Here is a 19,221-nt window from a genome sequence, read left to right on the forward strand (position 1 = left end):
GAGATTACAATCTGTGCAAAGTAAGAACTGAGTGGCCATCTCTCAGGGCTGCCATCCTACGTGCTGTCAGCAATCTGTGCATTCCTGCTATTAGTTATTAACAGCCACCCTGCTATTAGAGATCACCTTTTGAAGCAAGGGGCAAAGTAACACGGCACTTATGAGATGCCAACAATGTAATGGGTTCCAGTGCTGAGGCTGAAAGTGGGGGAAAATGAAAAAGTGCTAAAACTGCTGCTGTACATGTGGTAGGCAGCTGTACTAGGGATCATCGAATGAATGAATCCCCTTAAAAAACAGCCCTTCTGACAGTCTAAAATGGGATCCAAATTGGGAAAAGCTGGTTCTGGAAATGAGGAAAGGTCCCTATGTCCTTTAATGCTGTCAGTGACAATTCATATCATAATGATCAAAAACTGTATGAAGGTGAGTATTGCTGTAACTTGTTTAAATTAAAGGCCTGGAAAAATATACTTAAGACAACTGCAATCAATTTTAGTTTTGAAATTCAGTTCATATATAAGGAGGGCTTGGGAAGAATTGAAAGGCAAGATAGTCTTTTTTTGAAAGACAAGAATGTTTATATTTAAATAAGTGTCTCATAAGCATGGCGCTCACACTTTGATCTCACATCTCGATTTTGGTGAGTAATGCTATTATATACATGGTCCTACCATGATTAGATATAGATATAGATATAGATATAGATATAGATATAGATATAGATATAGATATAGATATAGATATATAGATGTGTGTGTATATATGTATACATATACATGTATAAATGTGTTTGTATATATATGTATATATGTATATGTACATATATACATAAATGTGTGTGTATATATATGTATATATGTATATGTATAGAGAGAGAGATGGCAGGTAGCTGGGAAATGATGTATCACTTCTGTGAAAAATGAAAAAAATATAGTATGGGCCACAGATGTATTCTAGACTAGTTCTGCTTCCTGGAGGGGCCCAGTTAAACTCCTTTGCAACCCTTATGTGGATGTCCCATACTCTCAGTCCCCATTCTAGACACTCTGCTGCATACCTGCTCAGGCTTGCCAAACCAGCCAAATTAGGATTGCAGCAATTTCTCACTTGAGGCAGGATGCTAATGACACTACCTCAAGTGGTCTCAGCTAGTGTAGGCACTAGGTAAAAATGGGCAGGGACTCAGGATCTGCAAATTCCTGTTAATGCTTTAAACTGCACCTTAGAAAAAAAGGAAGAATTCTGACCTTTAAATTTGTAATTTATTTTAATATATCATTAAAATGTAAAAGGCAAATCTTTTTAAACCTATAATGTGTAATATCTTGCCCATATAACTTCTGTCTTGAAGTCTGACCATCCAGTTCTTGAGCTGATATACACCAGCACTGCTGCACTGATTGCAAAGGCAGCATAACCAGTTTGCACAGCAGAAGTTGAAGTTCTGGCTCAAAACTGTGTGAAAGCATATATATTCCCTTTCTGGTCACATTGGTGCCACTGGAAAATGACTCAGGATCTGACAGCCACCACGACTTTATATCCACATCAAAGCTTATCCTTAGGCCTTGTACCATACCCCAGGGGGGCTGAACATTTGTTTTTGAATGCTTCACTGAGCTGTATAATTTAGGAACATCAACAACATATAACATCAAAACCCATCAAAAGAAACTCTCATGCTCAGATATAAATGTCCTGAGCCTGCACTGGTGTGATCTTCCATCTGAGGGTCAGAAAGGATTTTTTATTAAGTTGCCTTTCGTCTCAGAGGTCAGACAACATGGATGAATCCCAGAGATGCTTTAAGGCAAGGACATTTACTCTCTTCCATTGTGGGATGTATCTTCAGCCAAAAGCAAAACCTATTTCAAGTACTGCTACTTCATCAGAGGTAGGAAGGCAAAATAAACTCCCCAGGAATTAGAAAGCAGGCTTTCTATCAGTAGCTTGTGTCACTTTCCCATCAAAAATCTGCTGCTCATGTACCTTGAACATGATTGCAAAACATTATATTTAATCTTCTCACAGCTTAAGAAAATGGTCCTTTATGCATAGATCGTCTCCCATAAGTTAAATCTATATCCCTTTCTTCTTTATAACCTTGGGAAAAACAAGCAGAAATAAAAATTAGGGCCCCAGAATATAGTGTACAAGATTTATCTGGAAATTTGAAACCACTTTGCTCATTCAAATTCATCACTTTTCATCAGGTCTAGAGTGAGGTTGAGGCTATTTCAGACCAAGCTATTGAAAACATCAAAGTAAAATGTTCTTTTCCTGCAATGAACTGCAATTAGTTTCCTTCCTGTAAGCAAAAAGCCTTCAGATATGAGGCTACCTCTGACCGTCCCTTATGGGTGCAGAATGAGGGAAGGCACCTCTTTAACTAGGCAGAGTAGAAGCCACTTAGAGTGTATATTACCATTTGAAGCACAGCCCAGTTCTCAAGAAGTAAAGAGCTGTACTACTGGTAAAAGTGAATTGAATGGCATCTCTTCATTTGGGAAAAGGCTTCCTGAAAAGCAGACTGCACTGTTACAGAATAAATTGTTTATGGTGCTCCCATTGCATGTAGCTGTAAACTGTTAAAGTGATAGAGCAAAGTTTGTGAAGTGTCTGGATCGAATTACAAAAAAGAGTGACTTCTTTTGTTCGACAAAAACTAGAATTGCTTCAGCTCTTTTCAAGCTCAGTGGTGTTCCAGGTGTCTCCAGTTTTCTTCTCAAACTGATTGTTTTCCAGCTTGCTTTATACATTTTGTGTCTAGGAGGGATGGGAATGTAGTAGCTGTAGGAGAACACTAATGGCTGATTCCCTTAGTGCTCCCACTGCTGCTGCTGCTGCTGCTTCCCTTCTGGTTTTCTTCTATTCTCCTTTTCACTCATCCCTTTAGCCCACCTGACATTTGGACTTGAAGAGAATTTCACTGACATCCTGGTATGTTATCTAATGCTACCATTTAATAGAAATAGTGGAGGAGAAGGATTTCCTGACTACTCCAACCCCAGAAAATCCTGCTTACAGCCAAGAGACTGCAAAGGAGAGGGGCACTGGTCATTGCAACACTGTCCCACAGCCTTATCACCATTGCAGTGACCCCAGCAGAGGCTATTTTGTATTTTCTTACAACCCACTCAGCTTCTGCAATTAAACCTGAATGCCCAAACATCCAAAAGCAGCGTGCCATGCTGTGGCTGCAGTACAGGCACCCACACCCCTGGATTGAAGGGACTTACTCTTGTGTGCAACATCTGGGGGTCAGTCTGTGCCATTGGGTCCCTCTCTAAAGCAGGGGAATAAGGAGCACAGCAATGTCTACCCGGCAAGGACACTTAATGAAATCCTTACTTTTTACAGATGTAGCTGAGCAAATCAGTACAACTGCTCTTTTCCCATATAACCAGGTTAGGTTTTGTGTGCCAGTTTGTTCTCCTGGTGTTCCCAGCCTGGGACCACAGGGTGGGGGTCCGGGGACTACCAAGGCCCTACACAAGTACCCCCTCCAATTCCTGCACCAGGAATTCTCTGTTTTGTGGATGCCCAGCTGCTTTGACAATCCTACTGCTGATTGTGGTTGCCTTTCCCCCTCACCTTTCACAGACACACAATGTTTGTGCTGCTAAGAACTTTTTAAGGCTACTGCATGGCTATCTGCTGCTGTGCATGGCAGACGTGCTATGGCTGAGTGCCAGCTGCTTGGAGAAGAGCCTCTTTTCATGAGGAATATCACAAGCTATGAGCAGTAGGGGCTGGTGGTCTAAGGGGTGTCAGCAGAAGCAGGACGTGTGCTGGTTGTAGGAACAGGGTGTGTTCACTGTTTGTAGCTGGATGGATCAATAGCTGTGCACGTGCAATCTCAGATGATCTGAGGCTGGCCATGACCTCCAGGATTGATAAACACAGGGGAAGCAAATGATTTTCTCAGTCTAATCTGAAATAGGCTTGGACTCAGAACCCTTCCCATCAGGGCCTTCAGCCATGCTGTGGAGTGAGGATGCAGTTTCTGTGCAAGCCCTGAGCACAGTCCCCACTGCCAGGGGCTCCCAGCACAGGCTTCTCCGGTGCCAGGCTGCCCTCCAGCCATCACTACCAGGCAGCCAAGGGGAAATAACACTCCCAAAAACAAGAAGGGGTATGCTAGGGTTGCTGCTGAGGCCTGTCTCTGGCACCTGTACCACAGAGGACTGCGATGTCTGTTACACCCAAATAATGTTCTGAAGGGCTAAATAGATAAATATTGGAGTTGTTGATGAAAGGAAACAGTGCCAGATGCTTTTGGCCAGCAGAACAGGAATGTGTCCCATTGCCTCAGGTTGAAAAGGCTTTGGATGTTTAGGACTTGCAAAAATTAGAGGGAGGAAGCATTAATAACAATATTTGACACAGATTTGCCTCATTCATAGACAAATTAACCTTAATCATCCAATTTATAAATAAGCTTTAAGTGAAAGCCCCCCCCCCTCGCCCCCCACTGCTGCATATTTGGTGGATTAAGTTGTTTGGTTTTAGTGATAAATTAGAAACATCTGCTTCCGCTGACAGCCTGGAATGGAGGCGTGTACAGGAACAAGGCTGGCTGGGCTGCTCTGAGGGGGGACCCTGTGCCAGGCCATGGTCCTGCCCTCCTCTGGCCATGGGGGCTGAAAGGATCAGGCTGTCTCCCCTCTGCACTGGGGCTCAGCGGGGCAGGGGAGGCACACGCCTGATCCTGGACTTGCTCAGGATGGTTCTTGGGGAGGCTGGAGCAGTGGTGAGCATCTCCAGCAGCGTGCTCTTGGCACAGCCTTCCTTTTAAGGGTGTCTTGGCAGTTCTTCCATGCAAACAAAATTGTTTCTGCTATGGGATCATCAAGTCTTAATGACAAGGAATCCAAAGCTCGTGCCAGAGTCAATGCAGAGGCTGCTCAAGCATAAGCACTGATGGCAGTGAGTGTCCTGGCCATCCTTTCTGATGAAGAAAATGGCCCTAACTAAGGGAACAGAGGGGTTTTGCAAACCTGGCCTATCCTTGCAAAGGTGATACAACTTCCTGATTACTGAGTCAGGTTGGAAATAGCCAAGAGACACATCTCATCAAAGTTCTTCACAAGGGTGTTTAACTTGTTCAGGAGGTACAAAAACAATTCTCCTGGCTACAAGACTCTATTTGCAGGAGGGGAAATCTAGGGGTAAATCCTGCCAGGTACAGCAATCCAAATATGCCCTGGGCATCTCTGGAGCTGCACCCACAGCAGACCTGATCTGTGCATGTCCTTATGTCACACTCACAAAAGGAACTATGAGGACTGATTTGACCTCACTTGTGACCTGACTCTCACTACAGGGATTTAATACATGCCCTGTTGGGCTGCAGAAACAGATGTTTTACACACAGAATTCAGACTTCTTTTTTCTCAGCCTTTGGCAATCAAAAGTCTCAGACAGAAGTCCTGACTCTCAAGGACAGATCATGTCTGCAGAAAGGGAGAATAGAAGATAATTGGTGCTTTCTAACACCTCCTGTTCCCAAGGTGCCTTCTTTCTTTTTTTCCTGGATATTTTCTCCTGGTGAGTTTAAGGATTATTTTCATTTAATAAAAAAATTTTGTATATTCTGTTAGATCTGTCAGAGGCAGACACTCCAGGTGGGTTCAGAGCAGGCTCTTAGACCAGCTGTACAGAAGAGGTCCTACAATTTAGGCACCTCCTGGTAGTGCAGAAGGCACTGTTCAGGTGTGACACAGCGAAAAGTGATGTATTTCTCTCTGAGAAATTCCGTGAACAGGAATTTTGAATCAGGACTGAGGTTTGTGGCCTGTCAGCATGGTGATTGCCATCCTAGGCAGTTCTGCAGAGGAAATTCTCAACTCTACTTAAAAAGCTGAAGGCAGTCTCCAATGCAGCTTCCAACACCCCAGTCCGATGTAAAGCTGTGCAACTCATCTGCAAATCTTAATATACAGAGAAATACAGCTCCTTCTCAAGATAATCAAATAATCTCCCCTGCAGAGCCATGAAGGTCCATGGAGGCTGTGCAGCACAGCCCCTCTGAGAGCCCAAGAGCCAAGCCCGGACAGGGAGTACCCACTCTTGCTGTGGGGCAGGAAGGAGGGGAGAGGGAATAGGACAACCTGTTTCACAGTTAGCCAGGGCTACTGGTCCTGCTTATTCTGCTTAAACTGTTTCCATCTGCCAGATTATTGATGTCACTTGATTTTTGCATTCCCATGTGGGACTTTCAGACACATGGAGAAATTAATGGTGATGTTGTTGAGTCAGTAAAGGGAACATTTTTTCTTAATTTTCTTTTCCCTTTACCCAAGACAGGGAAAGAAATGAAAATTCCCTTCTTCCAGGAGAGTTCCAGGTGTGTTCCAGACACCAGGCCTTTGTGCAAGCTGTTTTGCTGGAGCGTAAGTCATCCTATTCCCACTCCCAAAATTACTACCTCTCCCTGGAATAGTTTCTTGCTGGTCCACCTCAAAGCTTGTGCTCAGAGGTCATCTGCAGATATTTCTAGCAGGAATATCTGCACTGAATGGCACAAACAATATCTCAAGAGAGGCCAAAGCAGCCTTGGTGGGAAATCAGCTGTCCAGAAGCTGGAGAATGCCTTCCCAGATCACTTGAGCAGGCCACAGAATCACCCATCAACCACTGTAATTCTGGCAGGAGTGGCTGCCTACCTCAGGAACCTCCTGTGAGGAAGCAGTAAAGTGGTTTACCCTGGGTAAACACACAGACACACCAGGAAAATGGAAGGTCTGTGAGAAGGAGGCTGCCAGGTTCGTAATTCACAGGAGGAGACAAGCAAAGATGTGTGGGACTACGTGGGTTGCTGATGCAGGGCTATGATCTCAGGTTTAGGGGCCAAAAAAGGACAGTCCCTGGAAGATAACTTTCAGATCACGTCTGTACAGAGTTGGAACTTACAGAGACTCAAAGGAGCCAAATGCTCTCTGAAATAAATACCAACATGGTGTCTAGAATAGGGAATGGATGCAAAGAGCAATCTACATGCTTCTCTGCATTTCCTCTGTTTAGTGATAGTGAAAAAGGATTGGAAACAGTGGACTGGGATGTGTTGGGGAAGTAGGCTCAGTCCTCAGGTGCACTGAAAGGCAGCAGACTGTCACTGTGCAGGAACATCAGTGCAGGCCTAGCAAGGCTGGCGTAACATCAAGTTTTTATAGACTCCTGAAAAGGAAAAAGACTTTTGGTCTTGAGTCGTAACTGCTAGTGAGAATAGCAGATGTATGTTCCAGCACCAGGAGAGTCCCCCTCCAAGAAAAGGGAGATTTTTCCTGGACAAATAAAATAAAAAAAAATTGAATTCTTCTGGTTTTTTTCCAAGGGGTAAAATACCCAAGGGAGGTCTCTCTCTCAGCAGCTCACAAATCACTTTCCCCTGTGCTGCAGTGATGGGACTCCTACGTTGGCCTGAATCCAGTCATGAGGCCCATCAGACCAGTGGGAAGAGGTGGGGAGTGGGAAGAGCAGGCCAGACACTCAGCTCTTCAGCTCTGCCCTTCCAGCTCTCCTTGGTTTTATAGCAATGTCACTCCCTGTTTTTATTGCACATTTTTTTGAACTACATTTTAGGTCCCACCTCAGCTATTAATGCTCTCCCCAGTCTCATTTTTTCCTGAAAGAAAAATATATTTATTGAAGAATGTAGAAGAAAAAAAAAAGAAAAAAAAAAGAGAGAGAGAGAGAGAGAGAAATAAAACAGAGTGCGTGAATACATCCAAAAAACCCATTTCCTTAACTGAACAGTTCCTTTCCTTAAACCTTTCTTATCCCTTCCCTTAACTATAACCTTGGACTCCTGCCAAGGAGATGTTCCTGTTTGTTGCAGGATGTCTGATTTTGGTTTTGGGGTCTTTCCAAAAAAGAAAGGGAGATCCTGAGTTGAAAATAGGATGGGTGGCCTGATGGTGTCTAAACATAATCAACTATCTCCATTAAATTTTTGAGATTTGGCCTCCACTTCTGTAGGCTGCACCCCATTTGGGTCTGGGAGACATGATGCTCACATGGATGAGGAAGACAAATACAGTAGATAGACTGAAGATGAGCCAATACATTTAAGCCAGCACAACATATGGACTATCACATCTCTCAGCCTAGGAATGATTGCTCCCCACAGATTTCTGCTGGGTTTGCCCAGAGTAAGTGAAACATCCCAGCCAGTGAGACTTTTCCCTTCTTTCCCTCTGGATAATTTTATAACTGTGTATCTCTCACTGCCAGGATGTGTTTTCCCATTATTCACAACCTATTCTTCCCCTTTAAAAGTGGTTCTCATTATCCCCTGTGAGAAGAATTAATTTTACACTAAACAGTTCTGTTCTTCCCAACACTTAAACCTCACAGAAATATGTACTCTTTAGTCATATGCCTCTATCCCCACTCCAAGGTTTAGTGAAACTCTAAACTATCTTTGAAGACTTGAATCAGGTGCTTTGCTGATCTGCTTTCATCACTTTGGTCTTTCCCATTTGCATCCAACATCAGGTTAGTCTTGAGAGTAGACAACCAAGACCAGTTTCACACTGCTTTTCGGAAAATTAAAGCTGAATTCTAATTTATGAAGAGCATGAACTGTTTATTTCAGCTTTGGGAAATCAGAGTAATCTAGGTTCCTTCTTCAGCCTAACAGAGAAATGCAGAGAAGTGATGTGCACCTTTTACTTTAGAGAGACTGGGAGCAAAAATAAATACCCTTTGCTGACAGTTGCAGCCCGATATCTGTAACTAAAATATAAATCTGCCCAGTGGTTTTCTCATTTGTAGCCTTTGTTTCCCTGGTAGTACCATGAAGATGAGCCTGAAAAGACTAGATTTCTCTGTCAAGGCAATCGCATAATCACTCTGCTGACCTTTTGATGGACAGAGAATCCACTTCAGCAGTGAAAATGGAGTTTGACCTGTCTCATATCTGTGACAAGTCACATCTCAGAATCAGACACACTTTTTAAATGACCATTATTTGTGTAAAAGGTTGGAGCCTTGGGATTTTTGCTTCCCTGCGAGGTTAAGTTTTTCTGGTGAATCTAAATTTTAGTTTCATCATTTGCAATGTAGTCCTTTGGTAACAGGATGTTATTTGACCATGCAATGACAGTATGTGTAATGTTCATACAGCATCTGTTTAAGGACTCTGTAACTCAGACTTAGCAGTGCTTAGGATTGACTTGTGAATGGGCATGTCACAGGGAATTAAGGATGTAAGTTAGCTATGGGAATGGGACAGAAAAACTTCTTCTGCAGGCACTCAAACCCTGCCCTCAGAAATGTGGATTTCCATCTACCTCCTCACCTTGTCACTGTGACTGAACCATGAATAAGTGCAACACCGAAGTGTGGAGATGATGAAGGGGATGAAATAACAAAACACTACCTTCTCTGTTTGCATCCTTCCCTGTCATTGCTGCTGAGCCAGAAGCAGTCCCTTTGGCTGACATATTCCTTCTCAGAACCCCTCCTGTCTCCAGTATCAACAAGCAGCATGGAGCAGCCTTTACCACCCTTACTCCCACCTACTCATCAGATTGCCAGGGTATTGTAGAGGAAGGACAAGGAATAGGCAAGCACTCATAGTGAATACACATCCCAATCCCTACACCATGTAGTCCTCACCCAGGAGACACCTGATGGAGGTGTTCCTAGCTCCACCTTTCCAGAGTTCAGCAAAGATGGTGATGGTGGGCTTCCCATTTGGCACAAACTTAACACAGGGCTTCAAATTCAAGAGGATTTTAGCATTTCTTCCATGACAGTGGGCAGGCATACCAGCTCCTCCACTTACAGTTTTGATTTTCTACACTCTTTTCCCTGCCCTCCCTGCTCTGTGTTTCTCTGCTTTTAAATCTATTTCTTACAGTGTGATGCATGGGAACATAGCATTAGGGACATTGACAACCCTCCATTCCCACCAGGGTAAATCTACTCCAGTAGAATAGCTGAAGTTGTCCCAGGTCAGGGAAAACAGGGGACAGGCACTACAGGAAGAAGGGATTTTCTGCTTCTTAAACACATCGTGCTATAGAACACAATAGTTGTGTGATTTCTGAAGCAGGTTCCTGTTACTGAATTTCCACAGCTTGTACAGCTCCAAGGGCTGTGGGTAATGCTGTGCTCACACCCATATTTTCCTACAACTTCAGCCTGAAAAGCTTCATCATTTCCTTGAAAACGAGTGGGTTAGAGGAATTAGCCCCCACTGTGACTATCAGGTTTTGGGCAGCAGGCAGTGCTTGCCTCAGCCTCCCATGGGTAATGGTAACCAGAGACCCAGCAGAAAAAAGGGACCTTGAAACTGCTAATCCACTTATACTCTCACCTACCCAGACCAAGGATGTGATTAATCACTTATACTCAGCATTTCATTTGTATTTAACAACACACAGTCTCTTGCCAGCCTACTCTTAGGCACAAAGCACACTGCTGGTAGCAGTGGAAACACAAAAAGTAAAATGACCTGGAAAAAAACCCCAACCAAGGAGAAGAAACACAGCAGCAAAATAGCAAATGGATACATTTGTGAGAGTTTAATAAGTTAGATGCAGGAGCTTAACTTTGCCATAGTGCAAGCCTGAAGCAAAATGGTTTATTTGGTATTTATAGTTTGTTTTATTTTTATTTTTTTCCAAAACAAGTTTCTATGAAACCATAGCAACTACGGTTAGAGTGAAGATTTGGAATCATTAATGAGTGAAAAAACCCCAGTAATCTGCTCTGGGTTGGTGGAATGTAAGATTAACACTAGATACAGAGAAATAATTTTAAAATGTTTTAGGTAATTTAGTCACCCTGAACCCTGTGAAAGGTAGACATTTAAAACTTTTTTTTTTTTTTTGTCAGAATATTACATGCTTGATTTTTAAACAATCTGTTTGCTAACTTTCTGATGAGGATGTTTTGTGCATGAATGTCCAAGTTTATTACTGATCTCTTACAAGAAAAGATACATAAGCAGATTTCACTGAGACACCACTACAGTCTAACAGAATCACATGTATCTCAGAAAAAAAATATGCATTTTTCAAAAGATATTTCTATTGCATTCCTTTCTTCAAGTGCATTTCAGAGAAGTCAGTTCAGGAAAGTAGAATCAGTTACAACTTACCTTCACGGTTGAGTAGATGAGATCTGATTTTTCAGGGAAAGCAATGTGCTCTGTTTAGGTAGTGCAAGAGCTGTAGATTAAAGTCAGGAGATAATTTTTTGGTGATTCAAAATCCTTTAAAACAAATGTAAATGCTGGGATGACAAAAAAAAAGGTACGTTGTGAAAATCTATCTGAGGCTTGATGCTCTTACAGAGTTTTTTAAGTGTCTGTCTCAGCTGAACGAGCTCCCGCTCCTTTCCTTGGCCACCTCCCAACTTTTCTAATTTAAAGCAACTGTGAGCTTGCTGTAAAACTCTTGCTGGAAGGAACTTGTTTTATACCATGGAGCAAGGAGCAAGCCTGTGCTCCAGACTGATGTGGTGTGACAGAGTCCTAACAGGACTGGGGGCATAGCCTCCCCGAGGTAATGTTATATCATCTTTGGAAGGCATCATAGGCTAAGCTGTCTCTTTCTTGGTAAAAGAAGAAGGAAAAGGAAAAAAAAAACCAACAAGCTGCTTTTGGCATGTAGTCCCCTCAGCATGGGATTTGGGAGGAGCAGCATCTGCCTCAAAATGCAGGAAGAAGTGACAGCCTCAAATACATAAAGTGCTCAGAGCTCCCAAAGGAACCTGGTACCCGCATTGGCCACAAGTCACCAGTCCTTGGTTTTGAGGCTTTGGGCACAGGTCCAGGGAATTCCTGCAGGGCTTCCCCTACAGTGTAACGCAGGGTGATCTATCACAGGACACCCAAGCTGAGGGTCATGGCTGAGCACCACCACAGACTTCTTGATTTTGAAGAGTTTCAAACTTGGTGCTTTGGATAGCTTCAAAATACACTCCTGGCAATGATCCGACCTTCTGAGACGCTGTCATAGTAGAGGCAGACACTTCAGTAATAGAGACTTGAATAATAGAGGCATGGTTTCCAATGGCATCCACTTACTGAGCAGGGCTCTGTTCTGCTTTGCTCAAACTAAGATAGTGAAACATGTTGTTCATGTAGGAGGGTTGCCTATGCCCATGTTGAATTTCTCCTCTTTGCAAGGAATTTGTTCCAACCAGTTATGGTTGACACACATGGTGTGCATCTATGAACTTACAGAAAAGATCCCCTTTTGCAAATATGAGTTTTCTCTGCAGAGTAGCTAAAAGTAAGCAAACAAATAGACAAATGATAAAATATTGTGATTTGTGAAATTTCAGTCTCTGAGTTTCTCCATGGGTACCATAACAAACTTTTGTTTAAGAAATGAGGGTCCTGAAAAGCCTACCTTAGGCTGTGCTCCAAATTGTCCAGTACCTTTGGAAATGTATCCAACTGACCCACTGATGCTAAGGTGACATGAGGCTTATTGTGGTTGTCAGTAAATGATTTTAGTTTTGTAAGCCATATTTTATTGTAAAACAATGAATATGAAGATGGAGGCATTAGACTGACATTTTCAAAGGTGTTTTATGCCACTAAAAGAGGAAATCAATCTTCTGTGAAAAATCAAGTCAACGTTGGCATGCCACGTTGTGACATAGCTAAGAACTTGTTCTAATTTGGCATTGAAATTTTAAGTATTTTATATTTTAAATAGACAATTTAAAAACAGAGTCCTGTGTATTCAAAAATGTAGATATAATACTGCCCAGTTCTGGGATAAAGGGTTTAAGGAAAAACAAACCTTTTTTTGTGGTTTCTTCTAAAGGATTTTCATTCCAGTGCTCAATGGTAATAACCAGGTTATAGAAGACTCTATTACAAAATCATATAGTACTGTGAAAACTTCAATATATGATTTTACAAGTCTCAATTTTCCCCCAGAGTATTTCTATCAGAGTATTTTTATTTTGCTCTATGGATCTGCTGGTGAACTTAGTTACTGGTGAGCAATAGTGAAAGTAGAAATAACATCCTATCATGTCACTGCAATATTCCTGTTTTGTATCCTAATTTTCACTTAGTGATCATGCCTTAAGCATGTCTTTTTAGGTACTGGAACCTCTGGAAACTTGTCCCTCCATCCTTGTGAGAATCAAACAAAAGTTTTAAAGATTACCCAGAAGTTTTAAAATTTATCCATTTTGGAGGGTAAAAATTACCCTCCAAAAATTTAAAAATTACCCATTTGGAATGAGGAATTTGTCCTCATTCCCTCAGTTGATCTCTTACTGATTCTGTTTAGGGAAGCATAGGTGCTTCCTCTTCCTGGTGAGTCTTTCTGGGAAAAGCAAGGGATGTTGCCCATCACATTGGAAAAAAGAACAAACCATGATTTCTAATGGTCTGTGGAGAATTCTGGTGGGAATTATGAACTTGGACTTTGCCACTGATTCATACCTGGATCTGGGCTGGGAATCTTCCTCAATGCCATTTACTTACTTGCCTCATAGGACTGTGACTAAGGCTAAATAGCCATTGGTGAAGTTGTAAATAAAATTAATCACACTAATTTCATAGCAGCAATAATTAAAATAAAATATTTCTTTTAAGATGTTAGCATTTTATGCCCACCAAGACTACCTGAATAGTTTTCTGTGGTCCACAATACCAAGCTAAAGAACCAGCAGGAAGTTCCACTCTTAGGTTACAGGGAAGGAGGCTTAAGGGGGGAGATGCAGCTAAAGCTTTGTCAGAGGGACAGGGATGTGAGCTCAACATAGCAAAAGTCTTAAAAGGGAGAAGTTGAATCCATATCATTTGCTTACCAGACTGGAGGAAGGAGACAAGGGTAAAAGTGAAGGTGAAATTGCAAAGTGCTCTGCAAGCCCTGGAGGATTAAGTGTTCAACAGCAAACACAGGTTCAATTTTTTTGGAAGAAAGCTTTTATTTTCATAGGGTTGTTCACTGGTGGTTGTGATAGGCCCATTTTTAATCCCTCTTAAATTACAATTCTTGGCAACTGTTTCACATTTTAGCACTTCACCAGAACACTGATTTTCTTGCTGTTGGCTTTGTCTAGACACAGCTGAGGTAGGATCAAGCTTCCCGCTGCAGCAGCTGAACCAGGAACGATAACTTGGCAATCATGTCCTCACAGGTACAATGGAATAGCCAGAAGAGGGGTTAGGACAAAAGGAATCATTCTTGTCAGGGGAATTTCAATGGGAAAGAAAATGCCTCTTGGCTCACCTGAGGCTGCAAGTCCTCCTATGGTCCTGTGTGTGTGTGTACATTTATTTCATAACAGACTGTTGCATCTTGAAGACAAAACACATGAATGTTTTTAAGAGTTGCATGAAATTACATGTGCTCTAAGGAATATAGTTGTCACACCCTTGACAAATTGTGGTCCTTAATCCTCTCATGTGGCAAGCAGCTGATAATTTTTCCTGGTTACATCTTTAAGTCCCTTCTCTGAACAAAACATTTTAAGATGCAGCAGGTTTTAATAAGTATAAAGGATGTTTCCAACACAAGTATCTGAACCAACAATCAAACAAAATCCTTCATCTGTGAACCACTAAGTTGTTTTGTTGGCAGGAAGGAATTATGATGTTGTGGCATTGAAAAGAGAAGTATCCTATGATTCTATGATTCCCAGTTGGCACATCCATCTGGAGATGCCTATCCAGTGAATGGCTGAAGAATGGGGATGGATCCATGGGAACAGCTCACACCCAGATGTCTGCAGGTGCTGGAGTTGCTCACCTCAGGGAGGCAGCTAAGTACTAATGGATTAACTACACATACATTTTTTACCTATGTGAGATGCAAAATGCAATTCCAACAGGGCCCATAATTTTTCAAAAAAGTATAATTTATTCTAAATCTAAATTTGCTAGAAAACACAGTCCAAATCTCATTTACCCAGTGAGATTACTTACTTGAAGATACCTTTGCTCTGCACCTCCATTCAATCATTAGTCACCAATGTAAAGCTAGCATGCTGGGTTTAAATCTTATCTGCTTGGAACAGCTTGGAACAACCCTGGTATACTTACTGTTTTGAAATCAAATGTTATTTGTGGCAAGCAGTACAGCACATTAAATTTCTCACCCTCCAGTGAGTCAGATCAACCCAGTGTTAGGGCTTTGAGTCTTAATGGGGCAGAGCATTATAGCTGCATTGCCTCCACTACACATTTGCAATTAAAATTGTAGTTGGAGTTTCACTTCACATGCCTACACCTTTGCAATGCTACATGAAGAGCATTTTTCCACCATCTCCCCTCCTCTTTGCCTTCAACCACACTTTTCCAGCAGGAGTCTTAAGTTCCAGTGCCCAGACTTGCAAAGGTGTTTTGACACCTCAGTCCATCACTGAAAGCCAGTGAGATTTATAAGACTCTCGAAATGAATGGGGGCTACTGTAAGCTGACAACACCTGCAAAAGGCAATGCTTTGTATAGATCTTCTAGTTAATTTACTGTCCGTTAGTCTATTTTCCCACTCTCTCCCAAAGAGGGTGGCTTTTGTATCAAATGCAGATCAAAGTATTTTTTCTCCCAAAGCTGGACATCTGTGTTTCTCAGCAAGTGCCAGGGTAATATCACTGGGCACAGGTTCCTCCTCAAGTTACAACTTCAAAGTTACAACAGGGTCTACCTCCACAGTTCTTGAGTGGGAATTAGGATCTCACACGGGCTGAGGTGAAGCTCCTCCACCAGATTAGAGATGTTTCATTAAATACCGAGGGTTATATTTCTCCCAAATCCCCACAAACTGTGCAAGATAGAAACAAAAATAAAACACACATCTGTCATTCATGTCCCTTTCAGAGCAGTATTTTTGTCTTTATCACTTATGTAGTTGTACAGATGTACCCTCCAAAGTCACCACAGGTTCCTCTTCATGAGGTCTCCACTGATCACTCTCCTTTATTTTTGTAAATAAAGAGGGAATAAGCTACCAGTTTATCTTCTACTCATGTTAGATAGATGGAATGAAAGCATGCTTGGTATTCAAGATAGTGCAGCAATAATGGTTTGTATTTATTTCTCTCCTGCCAAGTGCAACAGAGCAGCAACTAAAGATAAGCCTGAAAGTAACAGAAACCCATTAAAAATTAGCACACATATTGATTTGGGAGGATTTGGCAACCAAATACTTCCTCTGATCATTCTGAACAGTTTTCCCTTCCCAAGTGCACTGAGTTTGTCCAGGTGGGAAGGCAGGTTCTGCTGGCCCTGGTTGCCAGTGGCCAGGCACCTCTGCCATTACTGGGGTTCTCATCTGTGCTCTGCTGACACCAGTGGAGTTCCCACAGCCCTGCTGCCACTGGTATGCTGCAGGCAGGAATCTCCCACCACTACCCACATTAAATCTTAGGATTTAATTCAGTTATTGCAATGTAGAGCTGTTGGCATTGGAGACCACAAAGAGAGACCATGGCAGCCCTCCTGCACTCCTTTTGCTTAGCTGTGTCCATTGCCCAGGACCTAGGGGTACATACATTGGTCATGTTTCTACAAGGATCTAATTTAATACCTTTACAAAGAAGGAAGCTGTAACCATACACAAAAGTTAACATCTCTCTGCACACATCAGTCTTCATTTACTTTAAATGTTGACACAAATCTATTTATCATTGCAAACGCAAACTATTTAGTTTTGTTCTCCTCTATTTCAACAGGATAGATCAGGAAAAGAGTTTTATCCTATTTTGTACTCCATAGTTCATGGTGGTCCTCAAGTCATAAAGAAAACATTACCATCTTGAACTACTTCTAGTTTCCTTATTTTGTTTGTTCTAAGAGAAATTTATCTGACTCATTATGCTTGGGCTATCTGGAAGCAGTCTGCAGTGTGCTCGCTGAGTGCTTTGACCTTTTCATATTCTGGACTTGATTGGTTTGGCCATCCATCTTCTTCACTTGTTGAAACCCTCACTTAGAAAAGAAAGGCCAACAGCCAAGTCTGTGTGAAAAATATGGTGCAAAAGGAATCAATTAAGAACAAGGCATATTTCATTGTGTTTCCCATAGACATTGACAATTATGTAAAATTTGAAACATTGGCTGAGGTACCTGGGCTTCACAATTGCTGACAAATTATGATGATATTACAGTATTTTGATAAATCTTTTTGGTGAAAATAATAATCTTATGTGATCCCATCACCCCTGTACAAAGCAGTTAATATTCCTGTTTCTCACAATGATCTAACTTCTACTGTTGGTCTCTACAGTTTCTTTCTAACTATCTTGCCAATTCCTTTAATTTAAAGGAAACAGCTAAAACCAAACTCAGTATTTTCCTTGTCTCTAAGCTATCATTTTTCCTCCTCTAACCTATCATTTTTTCCCCAGGAATATGAATAGGGGAAAAAAGATAAACAAGCTGATACAGTTAGGAATTTAATCACAGCTGTCAGGCAATATTCTCCAGAATATGCCCACTTCACTGTGCCATGTACCTGTTCAGGTTTGCCACATTCCCAGCCCCAAACTCCTAAACAAGTGCTATGTTTATTTTAGCACTAACATTGCTGGTGCTAGGAATGGGTACCAAAGAAGTCCCAGAAGCACAAGAGGGAATGAAGATATGCCTTGAAGGACACTGAGCACAGGGCTAAAAAGCAAACAAAGCTTCCATTCACTCTTTCACTTTTGGATCCACAACTTCTCCATTGCAGCATGACACAGATGGGTAGAGAATGTCCTTTGGGCATAGCCTGATGGTCAGGCACCCTCCTGAGAAGGAAGAGGTGTAGACTTGAACTCTCATGCTCACCTGCATATAAACCTCTCCTGGACAAATGCTATTTTAAAAAGGCACCAAGTCCACGGATGTGAAGGAATGCATCTATTCTAATAATATTTTACAAGGAGAGAGGCCTTCAGAAGCAAAGGAAGTGCAGAGAATGTCAACCTTTCAAATGTCTCAAAAATGGGGTTTATGAAAGTGTTTCAAACTCTATTAGCCTTGAGCATATGTGAAAAAACTCACTATAAAAGAAATTCAAACACCAAAAAAGTGAATTTTTAAGTGTCCATGCAAAACAATTTATGATGAAATGCTGGCAGACTTGTTCAGACAGAAATACAGCATTTAGATGAGTCTCAGCACAGTTACCCAGTCTCATGATTAAGTTCTAGCACTTAGTCACAACAGAAAAAAAAAAAAAAAAGAATTGGATAAGAAAAGGGTGCATACCTCCAAGAAGGACAGGAATTGTACTGAATTAATGAACTGTGTAACCAGGAAGAAAAAAGCATTCAAAAAAATACACATTTACTTTATCTGCTGAGAGTGGTTTGTATGAATGGCAAAACTGAAAAAAGTCTCTTACCTGAAGAGGGACAGCTTTTCTACATAATTTGGAAACCGTCCTGCCTTCCAACCCTTCCAGTGTGTGTGTCCCTTGGTCCATGAATCTCCTAGGCAGAAAGCAGCTGCCAAATGCAGCTCAGGGCTCATGCCATGAGACAGACTTTAGAGCTATCTTCAGAACCCAGCAAATATCAGCCTTGCACACCAGGCACCATATGGCTCTCCCTGACTGCACATACAGCTGGCTTGGGCTTGAAGAAAGCATTATCTGACACCCTCCTGCAAATGATTCATGGGTTACTCCAGGATAAAATGGCAATTGCTCAAGAAAACCGAGCACTACATATGGATACATATGTATATTCATTTCTGCTGTTCCTTCTCTGGCTGGCTGATAGACTATCCTTCCAGCTGCTAAACAGCTATCAGAGGGTTGCATTTCTATTTTTTAAATGCTCTTTAATTTAGTGGAAAGAAGATTCTTTTAATTTTTAATTAACACCTTCCTCCAAAGCTTAGACAAAATTAACACAGAAAGGTTGAAGGTTCATCAATTACAGATGGCCCCATTGTACAGGAGTGGAGCAGGATGCAGCCTGTGAAACCAGCAGATACTTAACTAAAAGGATTCAGCATTAAAAATCATTTATGCTCAGCCTCTTTGGAAAATCTGGAAAGATCCATGCCATTAAATTTCTGTTCATAAAACTTTATTGTCTACGGATACCTTTCCAAGTGAGTAGACTGCTGGCTCTATGCATTTCCTGACCTGTACAAGTTCTCTGACACTAATGGTTACAAAATACAGCCAGTAACTTTCCATAATGAAACTTCTGATTCAGAACAAACAAATCGCTGCTGTCACAATTAGCTTGACTACTTAAAGCTGCTGAAGTAGCATAACAGCAGTGACCAGA

General features: G+C 41.7%; 1 protein-coding gene across 1 annotated transcript in view; it reads right to left on the bottom strand.

The window, feature by feature from the left end:
• C1QTNF7 (C1q and TNF related 7) overlaps positions 1 to 11,328 on the bottom strand; it is a 50,741-nt gene extending 39,413 nt beyond the window's left edge. The window contains exon 1 of the mRNA XM_058838051.1: positions 11,117 to 11,328. The gene's annotated coding sequence lies outside the window, so the exon portion shown is untranslated. The remainder of the gene's footprint in view (positions 1 to 11,116) is intronic.
• Between the last annotated feature and the right edge of the window lie 7,893 nt (positions 11,329 to 19,221).

This window comes from Poecile atricapillus, chromosome 4 (genome assembly GCF_030490865.1).
Source record: "Poecile atricapillus isolate bPoeAtr1 chromosome 4, bPoeAtr1.hap1, whole genome shotgun sequence".
NCBI lineage: Eukaryota > Metazoa > Chordata > Aves > Passeriformes > Paridae > Poecile > Poecile atricapillus.